Here is a 9,645-nt window from a genome sequence, read left to right as displayed (position 1 = left end):
TTCAGACACCCTCCTGAAACTGAGGGCCCAAATCCTATTAATAGAGTGATGCAATAGGGAGACAATCTTCTCCCCTGGCTCCTGTGTCATGAGGAATAGAAGGGAAGAGTTCAGCCCACTGGTGGGGATATGGACCCCCCTGCAAAGCAGCGAGGATAGACTTCAATCAGTGGTACCTCTGATCCAGTGACCACTTCAGTGAGCATTACACAAGATGTGTTGTGGCCTTGCTTTTCTTCTCTTTGTTCCATTGAGCACATGTGCTGTAATTTCTTCAGCATCTATGGGAGCAAACCCAGAGCTGCTGCAATGCAGGGAGGAGGGCAGGAGTTGGGAAACCATGGAGTGAGGCACCCTGTTAGCTAGAAGGAGGGGCAGGGCTCAGGTCATGGACCTTGGCATGGTCATGGACCATGGCAGAGGCAGCTTGAGCATCATGAGGTCCCAGAGGGGAGGATGTACCCCTGCTTCATGGGTCATGAAGACCATGACAAATCAGCAGTCCCTTGAGGACTCAGGCTTGCCAGCACTGCATAAGCATACCATTAGTGCCTTTAACTCTGAGTGTCATTTATGTGCTAGGGCTCTTTCATGCTTCCCTTTCCTGTTTGCAGAGGCTTGTTTAATTTTGCTAACGACTCTGAATGAAGATAAGGCCTGTGTGTGTAATAACAGACTAAAATTAAACTTCAAACAAATTATCTGTTAGGGTTTAGGAAAATCTTATCTGGGGAGGAATTAATCCTTGCAGCTTGTTTTGGGGCTTTAGCAGGCCACCAGGGATTTGAAAGAGAACAATTTTTCAGGCTGGAATATACACAGCAACTGGAACAATGTGCATAATTCTGTGGATATGATAAAAGAGAAAAAATCCCAAAAAGGCACATAAACATCTGAAGTCCTGCTCCCCAGCCAGCATGAACTGACTGCAAACTAAATGCAGCTGCTGTAGATCATCAACTGCCACTGTCAAAGCCCTGGTCTCTTTGTGACTGATGTCCCTGCTTCCTTTGTCACTGTGTATGAGGACAATTCTGTGAGTCAGCTCTTATGCCCTAGTGCTCCCTGCTGCAGGGCTTGGAAAGCAGCCATTGCACCCTCCCAGGGACATCAGGTTGCTCTGAGAAGATGATGTTGCTCAGTCCAGCATATTAATCAAAACACAGAGGGGGCAAGAAGTGCCTGTGGGGGTTACTTTGCTGAAAAAATGCTCACATGGCTCAGCCTGCTGTTGGGAATGGGATGAGAGGTTCCCATTCAAATGGGGTTGGCAGAGACTGGGAAAAGTCAGCCCTATTTGAACGCTACCAGCCCATAAAGGCTTGAGGAATGTAGTCCCAGAAACAATTTCAGACTAACACTTTAGTTTTGAAGTTCACTATTTTCTGTCTGGCAGACAATAAAGACAAAGACAGGAAGACTTCTCAAAACATCTTCTTACCCTCATACCACAGAGATATCTCAAATTTCCTTTGCAAGGGGTTCTTGGTAGAGGTCTTTCATCTTTTTCCATTCATTTTTTCTTTCTTTCATCTTAGCTGTCCAGTTGAAAAAAGAGGAGGAAAGAGCTGTAGGAAGAGGGAACAGAGAAAAGAAGCTTTAACAGTCAGGAGGAAATAAATGGGTGGTCTTTGGAAGCATAAACTAGGCCAATAGTGAGGAAAATCACAGGGGGGAATGTCCAAGGTGTTTTTTGTTTTCTACAGCATATTTTTCTTGCAGTTCTGGGGGCATATATTATGTAGGGTTCAGAGTGAAAAGCCCTTTCACAACTGCACAGCAGTACTAGAAGAGAAACTGCTAGAAAACATTGTCTTAAATTTTCATTATCCTCAATCATGCATGTGGTAAGATGCAAGTCTTAGGTGGAAATATGCAGTGCCTGAACTCTGCAAAGGTTTCCATATGCTGTGAATTCCACTGCTGTGGAATATTTGACTACATTGCCATGCTGTCAGATTGTTATGGTTCAGGGTACATAGAGCAACCAAATGAGTAATAGAATGGGCTAAACCTGCATCCTGAAATCCCAGAATACTGAATGCACCCATTTGTCCAAAACATCTGACTGTATTCCCTGAAGCTGTTTACAAAGAGGAATATCTTGCCTGGCAGAAGGGAATGCAGTCAGAAGCTCAGAACACAGCAGGAAAGCATGAACAAATAAAGAGCAAAACATCCATTCCCCCGCTTTGATAGGTGGTTTAGATTCCTTCCCCTCCATGTAGACAACAGCTCTTTGGCCACTCTTCCTTCCCACCCACTCTTCCCTCCTCACAGGAGGAGCAATAGTCAATTTGCAGCAGTCCTTTGGTATTTGCAGGTCTGTTTCCCACCTGAAGAGCCCCAAGTCACTTCTTGGCCTACCATAATTATGCAATTTATTTGGAAGTTAAACAGCTGAGACCTCCCTGAAGTCCAGCTCTGCTGTACTCCCCAGCCAGCACCATCTCAGCAGTGGTACACATCTGCATGGTTACTCCACCCTATCTCTAGGCCTGGGCTGCATCAAGATGGCTTAGAACAATGTGTGATCTGCCTGGTCAGAAACCACCTCTGTCTCCAGAACAAGGCTCCCTCCACTACCTGAGCTGCTCATGACCCTATCTTGCTTGTCATAAATCTCAGGTGTCAACAGAGGAATTGAGAAATAGGGAAGGAAAGATCTTTGAAATAATATAATTTCAAAGAGCCAGAAAGCAAAGAGGAGGACCTCTTTGCTTCTGAATTTTCTGCCAAAGACACCAAATTTACAGTCACTGAAGCACAGTGGCACACCTGCATCGGTGTGCAGTGCAATGAAGATGCCCAGCCCCAAAAAACCATGTGCAGCATGGAGACCTGAGGATCTAACAGTCCAGAAGTGCTGTGTTGGTTCAACACTTTGCCTCAGCCATGAACCCCTGTCCAGTGGGCAAATTTCCCTGGTCTCCCATTCCTCTTGGTCCCCAGCAGTGCTGCGATCACACAGATCAGGCATGTTGCTCTTGGTGTTTGTCTCACCTACCTCACCATTGGCCTGGAAGAAAACCCACCACAGTGTGCACCAGCTGAAGTTGTTCTTTCATATTGTTTCTTGAAAGGTATTTAACAACCTGTTAGTAATCAATACCTGCATGGTGTTTCTCAGTAGGCAGCCAAGCAGGATGAGGCAGAAATCCCTAGCAACATGGAGTCCAGACTTTACCTGGGCACAGAGGTCACTTCTGGGCAGTCTCTAGTCCATGCAAAAGGAATATGTAATCTTGGCCACATTTCAAATGTGTGTTGAACTGAAGAGTGAAAGACTAGAGACAAGAGGTTAAGTAGTTTGGTGTGCTGAACTCATGGTGTAATAAACCAGCTCTTTTTTACCTTCAGTTTCCATCTCTAACACCCATACTGGTCTTGACAACAAATGTCATATGTTTTATTGTAATGGATATTACTTGCAAAAGGCAAATATGTTTCCAAATGATTGAATTTGCTACCATGAGAGACAATGTTAATAATTTGGGGTTAAATACAAAGAGACAAAAGAAAGCTCTCTTGTTAGAGTAAATACAATCTCACTGCTTTGCATTCACTTTTAGAGGGCTCGTGAATATCTTTGTTTTCTGTAACCTTGCACATTATTGAAAAAGATCTTTCATTTGCTTCTACTCTTTGCAATTTCTTCAGATATTCTATTTCCTTGCATCTGCAGAAACTGAGCTGTTTTTTGTGCGCTTGACAAACCATCAACATCTGCATGTGAAAGATTTCTGAGAGAGAAGGAACAGTAAAAAACCAGAAGATAGAATCCTTTCCTAATAGTTTTTCCTTTGATTTTCAGACACTTGTGTAATAGGATGTATCCAACAGTGAATTTTTCTGAAAATATATTTAAACTGAGCAAGTTCAGATTTGATTTGTTGACACCAGAGAACAAACTCACTGAAAGAAGTAGTCTGTCTTGCTCAGAAGCTACCTCAGACTGAAGCTGTATTTTGATTTGAGAGCACGAACAGAAATACAGAATTATGCAGGATTGATTGCTCATGGAGGTCAAGCCTGTAACTGGAGGGTTGCCTGTCACACTGAGGTGGCACATTTCAGTACCTACTCAAGATCATGCTGCAAAAAGCAGGGAGTGTGGAAAAGCACTGTGGTCATCTGGGCATCTGCTTTCCCACACAAAACGGTTTGTGACTGTGCTGTGCCTTGGTTTCTCAGTGACAATAGCCAGGTTTTACCAAGTAAAGGAAGAGAAGGCCCAAATCCCATCCCTCAGGGTTTGCATCAACTGGAACAATCTTCCTCCCAGTTAATCTTGCTGAATTGTTCAAGTAAATCAGGTGTTTCTGACAGAAATTTGCTTTGTACATAATAAGCTAGAGGAACAGTTGCCACCTGCTGGTGCCCCCTCCAGGTGGGAGGAGCTGCTCCCAAGGAGCTCCCTTTTCAATTTTCTGTTGCTTGGAAGAATTTTAATCTACTGCTTATAACATTCTGTCTTTTCCCTAAAGACATGGGCACCCTCAGATGCTGCCTGTGTCAAATTATCTATTCTCTATTCCAAGTGTGGGCTCTGGAGAGCACCAGGACTGGGATCCAGACCCTGCCTCCCCTTGGGGGTGTGGAGGGTTGAGCTTTCCTATCACCCAAGCTGTTACAAATAATAGAGGGCCTGATAAGCATTCTCCTTAGCCCATGCATGGGGATGTCAACAACTGTCAACAACTCATGAGTTACCTTGGATAAAAGGGCTTGTGAAAGATCTTTTTTTACAGTTGTTATGACTCTAGATAATTTCTACAGTGTTTACGTCAGTGTCAGTGTTCATGGATAACTACAGAGAGCTGGTGTTCTTCAGCTTAAAGGGTAAATCCTGAACTTGCTGTCAGTGTGGACAGGTGAAGGTGAAATACAGCAGGGTACCCATAGATGAGCCTGAGATGTTTTTAGTGAAGACAAACTTCATGCCTTGGGCTGCACTTGGGAGCAGAAGTGACTCACCCTCTTCTCTAAATTATACCACTATGTGGGGCATGCATCAGACTTCAGCAAGCTCCTCGTTATTCCAGAAGTTAGTGTGCTGTGCCAACTCATTACTTCCTAAATAGCTCCAGTGTCAGTGCTGAGTGTGACTTCACTGACTGCTGACATTCACTAAGGTCACTAAGCTAGGTCTATACTTAGGAACACTTTGGTGCTGCAAATGACATGGAATTGATTTAATCTATACAATGTCTTGTCTCTGATGATCCTTCCAATCACAGGTCTGACCAACATGGACAACAAAGGTAGAAGACAAAATTAATATTCAGCTCACTAACTAAAAACTAACAGAGAAGCATTTCAGTAAAGCAAACACTAAAGACAACACCCATAAGGATTTGAATAGCAGTTGAAAATGTGAACATTCCTGCATTTTTTCCTAAGGAATCTAGTGTGCCTCTACTGATGACTGCAGTAAATGTGCAGCATTTCTCACTGCAGAGAGCTCTTCTTGATTAGCACAGCTCTCTCTACAGTTCACATATTGCAAATGGATCCTTCCCTCTCAGTGCTCACTGAACTGGATCTCCCTGAAAAGGCCCAGTGCCTATGGCCAGATGACAGACATGTACAGCTCCATTTGGCAGCCTTGAGGCTTCAGCATCTTCATAAACTCCCAAATTCAAAAGGTAATTCTCACCCCGCTACCCCTACAGCTGTTAGCACATCAGCAAGTAACTGGTGCCAAGGCACAAGAAACTCTTTGTTCTCCTCTGCCCACCACACCAAAGGGTCATGATTGGCTCCAGCTGGCCCTCATTGATAGTCTATCAAAAATATCAAAAGACAAATTATCCTCAGCTGACCTGCAGATGTTGCTACCAGACACCCAAAAACAATAAAGATAAATATCTCAGCTGTCGTTTAAAGGGAAATGGCATATGGTTCTTCAAGTCTGATGATTCAGACATAATGATCTCCCAGCAATTATGAAGATAGGGGCAAAGAAAGAAAATTGAAAGAAGATAAACTGTCTATTTACCTTTCATTTTACCCCCAAATCTGTCTTCAACCATGTCTGAGAAAAGCAAAGGGACCAATCACTGTTTGTTACTAGCAAGGCAGCACAGGATTGGCAAGTGTGCCTGCACATATGTGCATTCTGTTTTAAGCCAAGGGTGCCAGAAAGGTATTAAAGTGTCAGTTTGTTCTGTATTTCACTTCATTCTCTTGGCTTAGGTCAGGTACATCCTTAATGCACATTGAAACAAGCCATGTGAGAGCCATGTGTCCCCTGCAATGCTGGCTCAGACACAACAGCTGCCTGCACCTCTGTAACTGCTCCATCATGTGGACTGGAATTCAGCACGGGTGTGAGCACAGCCCTCTTCACATAGTTGTCAGCCAGGATTTCTTTATCATTTTCCAGCTCAAAAAGCAGTGAATGTTATTGTTTGTTGGGGTTTTTTTAATTCTACCTGCACCCATATTCAGCCAGCAATATCCTCCAAGCTCATCCAGTCTGTTTTTGTGACGGAGAAGGAGAGCTGGCCAGGCTTTCACAGTTCCAGCTGTGTGGGGGTTTATAGGACAAGCTCCAAATATTACAAATCATAAAAATTGGGTGGTAGATATTCCTTTTGATAGAGGTGGCTGCTGTTTGTGGGGAGTAACTGCAGAACTCTGTAGTTACTCACTTCATTAAGTCTTAATTGTAACGATTGCAAGGTGCAACCCAAGCACCATAATCAGATCCTGAGGTGACAGAGGCACAGATAATTGTAATAAGCCTTCCTCTGAAATGAAAGGCCTGCAGTTTTCTCTCCAGATGCTAATGGCACAAAGCAGAGTCAGAAAATGCTGTCAGCAGGAACAGGAGAATATGGGGATCCAAGGAGACCCCTGGGCTTCAGAGTTTGCAAACAAATAGTAGGCAGATGCTATTAACCAGGGTTGCTGATTTAACTTCTGTTTCCTCTGCCTATTTCTAGCTTGCTCTCAGAAGCATCCCAAGTAAACCTACACCATCCTGTTCTCATTGTTTTCTGTAAAACTCTGGAAAAACTTTTTTCCATACTGGCAAGACCAAAAAGAAAGAAACAGAAGAGAGTGATTAATCCACATGCAGCTCTCTCTGTCCATGGGCCAGCCCAGGCTCCATCCATGTTGACCCTGCCAGCTTTAGGGGTGGTGAGTACTTTCTTGACCCCTTGGCCTTTCATTCATGGAACTAAAATAAAGAATTAACTGTCAGGGCACACCTGCAACTGGAGGATGAGTCAGCCCCAAGGGGCTGCTGAGTCAGAAGAACTGAAACTGCCACTGAAGTTGGAAAATGAGCATTCTTGTACAATCCAGTGCTAATGTCCAAGCAGGAAATAGAAATGAACTTTAGAATAGAAGTCAACAATTACCAATGAATAAAAATGGGAGGAATGCTACCAGAAGCCCTTCATTCTGGTGATGTCATGGTTCCCAAATGCCCTTCAGAAATGCAAATTGCCTACAATGTAATAAAAAGGGCATTTTCTAGAGTGTGCAGAGCTTGCATAGTTTAATTAAGCATAAACTAGGGTGACTCTTGAAAGGAAAATGATGTGGATTGCATTCTCTGAGTGACCTTGGAAAGGCATTTATAACTTTCTCTACACTGCAATTAAGTAAACTCACACTTCATATGCTATCACTCCTATCCTTTATTTAGAAAGATATTTTTTATTCTCTCAGATTCCCTGATCTCACATTGATTTATCTCTGTGCTTAGAAAATGTGATTTGTTTCCCTCAAGGTAACTAAACATTTGTCTACAGCCTCACCATCTCTAGTTTTCTAATCTCTACTTCAATATTACTTATATTAAACTTCTGGCACCTGCTTTCCTTGCTTTCCACCAAATTCTACCTAGTCTACTTCACTGACATGGCAAAAGTGGAATAAGGAGATGCCTATAGAAATTTCTCATCCAATCTTTCCAAGACCAACCTAGTGGCCTTCTCCGATGGAGTGACTGTGTCAATGGACAAAGGAAGAACTATAGATGCCATCTCTCTGGATTTCTGTAAAGCTTTGACATGGTTCCCCACTACAACCTTCTCTCTGAATTGGAGGGAGATGGATTTGATGAGAAGACTGTTTGGTGGATGAGAAATTGGTTGTATGATCACTTCCAGAGTGTTGTGGACAATGGGGTCAATGTCTGGATGGAGATCAGTGAGAAGTGGTGTCCCTCAGAGTCTATACTGGGACAAGTACAGTTTAATATCTTCATTAATGACATAGGCAAAGCAATCAAGTGCACCCTCTGCAGATTTGCCAAGGACACCAAGCTGAGTGGTGCTGTTGACACAACTGAAGGACAGAATGTTATGCAGAAGGACCTGGACAAGCTCAAGATGCAGGCTAAAGGAAACCCCATGAGGTTCAAGACCAAGTGCAAGGTGCTGTACCTGGGTCATGGCAATCCCCAGAATCAATACAGGCTGGGGGATGAAGGGATTGAGACCAGCCCTACAGAGAAGGACGTGGGGTCACTGGAGGTTGAAAAGCTGGACAAGAACCAAGAATGTGTGCTTGAAGCCTAGAAAGCAAACTACATCCTGGGCTGCCAAAGTAATGTGGCCAGCAGGCTGAGCGAGGGCATTCTCCATCTCCACTCTGCTCCAGTGAGACCCTACCAGCTATGTGCTTCCCAGTATGGGAGGGACATGGACCTATTGGAGCAAATCCAAAGGAGGGCTACAAAGTGGTCAGAGGGCTGGAGCATGTCTCCTATGAAGACAATGAGAGAGTTGGTGTTGCTCAGCCTGGAGAAGAGAAGGCTCTGGGGAGACCTCATTGTGTCCTTTCAGGACTTAAAGGAGGCCTATAAGAAAGATGGGGACAGGTTTTGGTAGGGCCTGTAGCAACAGGACACGGGGTAATGGTCTTAAACTAAAAGAGCATAAATTCAGAGTAGATGGAAGAAATTTTTTTAAGATAACGGTGGTGTAACACTGGAACAGGCTGCCCAGAGATGTGATGGATGCCCCATCCTTGGAAACAGTCAAGGTCAGGCTGGACAGGGCTCTGAGCAACTTGATGTAGTTGAAGATGTCCCTGCTAATGATGGGTGTGTTGGACTCCTCATCACACAATTCTGGGGCAAGAATAGCAATGGCTTATGGGGGAATAGGTACTGTGGGATAGATTAGGGTTTTGTGGCTGCTGTCTGAACTTCTTTCACAGGATCAGTCTCTTTTTTTGTTGGGGATCTAACATCATGCGGCCAGCTGGTTTTGTTGATTCCAAAGGTCAGGTTTGAAGCCCATTAGATCATCCAGCCTGCAGTTTCTCTTAAAGGAGGCTGACTTTATGGGGAATGCAAGAGTTATCAAGTGCCTGGCTTGCTAGGAAGTAAAAAAAGAAACCCAACCAGTGTTGACAGTTCAGCTCCATTGCTACTGAAATAGGGAGTGAACAAGAAATCTCAGTAATTCCTGGCTGTGAGCAGTGCTGCCAAGAGGGAGCAGTAGTAGCAGCTCATCTCTGTGGGCCAAGAGAGAGTGGGACTGAAGGGATGAGTGGGACTCTTACAGCTGTTCTTGCACATCTGCCTTTAGCTTGACCTTTCAGAAACACCCTGCCCTGTCTTCCCCTAGAAATTTGCAGAGGAGTGACCATCCTGCATTGCTCTTTAGGAATGCTTTT

This window comes from Agelaius tricolor, unplaced genomic scaffold (assembly GCF_023055355.1).
Source record: "Agelaius tricolor isolate 1412-34295 unplaced genomic scaffold, bAgeTri1.0.p SCAF_8, whole genome shotgun sequence".
NCBI classification, from domain to species: Eukaryota; Metazoa; Chordata; class Aves; order Passeriformes; family Icteridae; genus Agelaius; species Agelaius tricolor.
The sequence above is the reverse complement of the archived record's forward strand: the minus strand, read 5'-3'. Positions refer to the sequence as shown.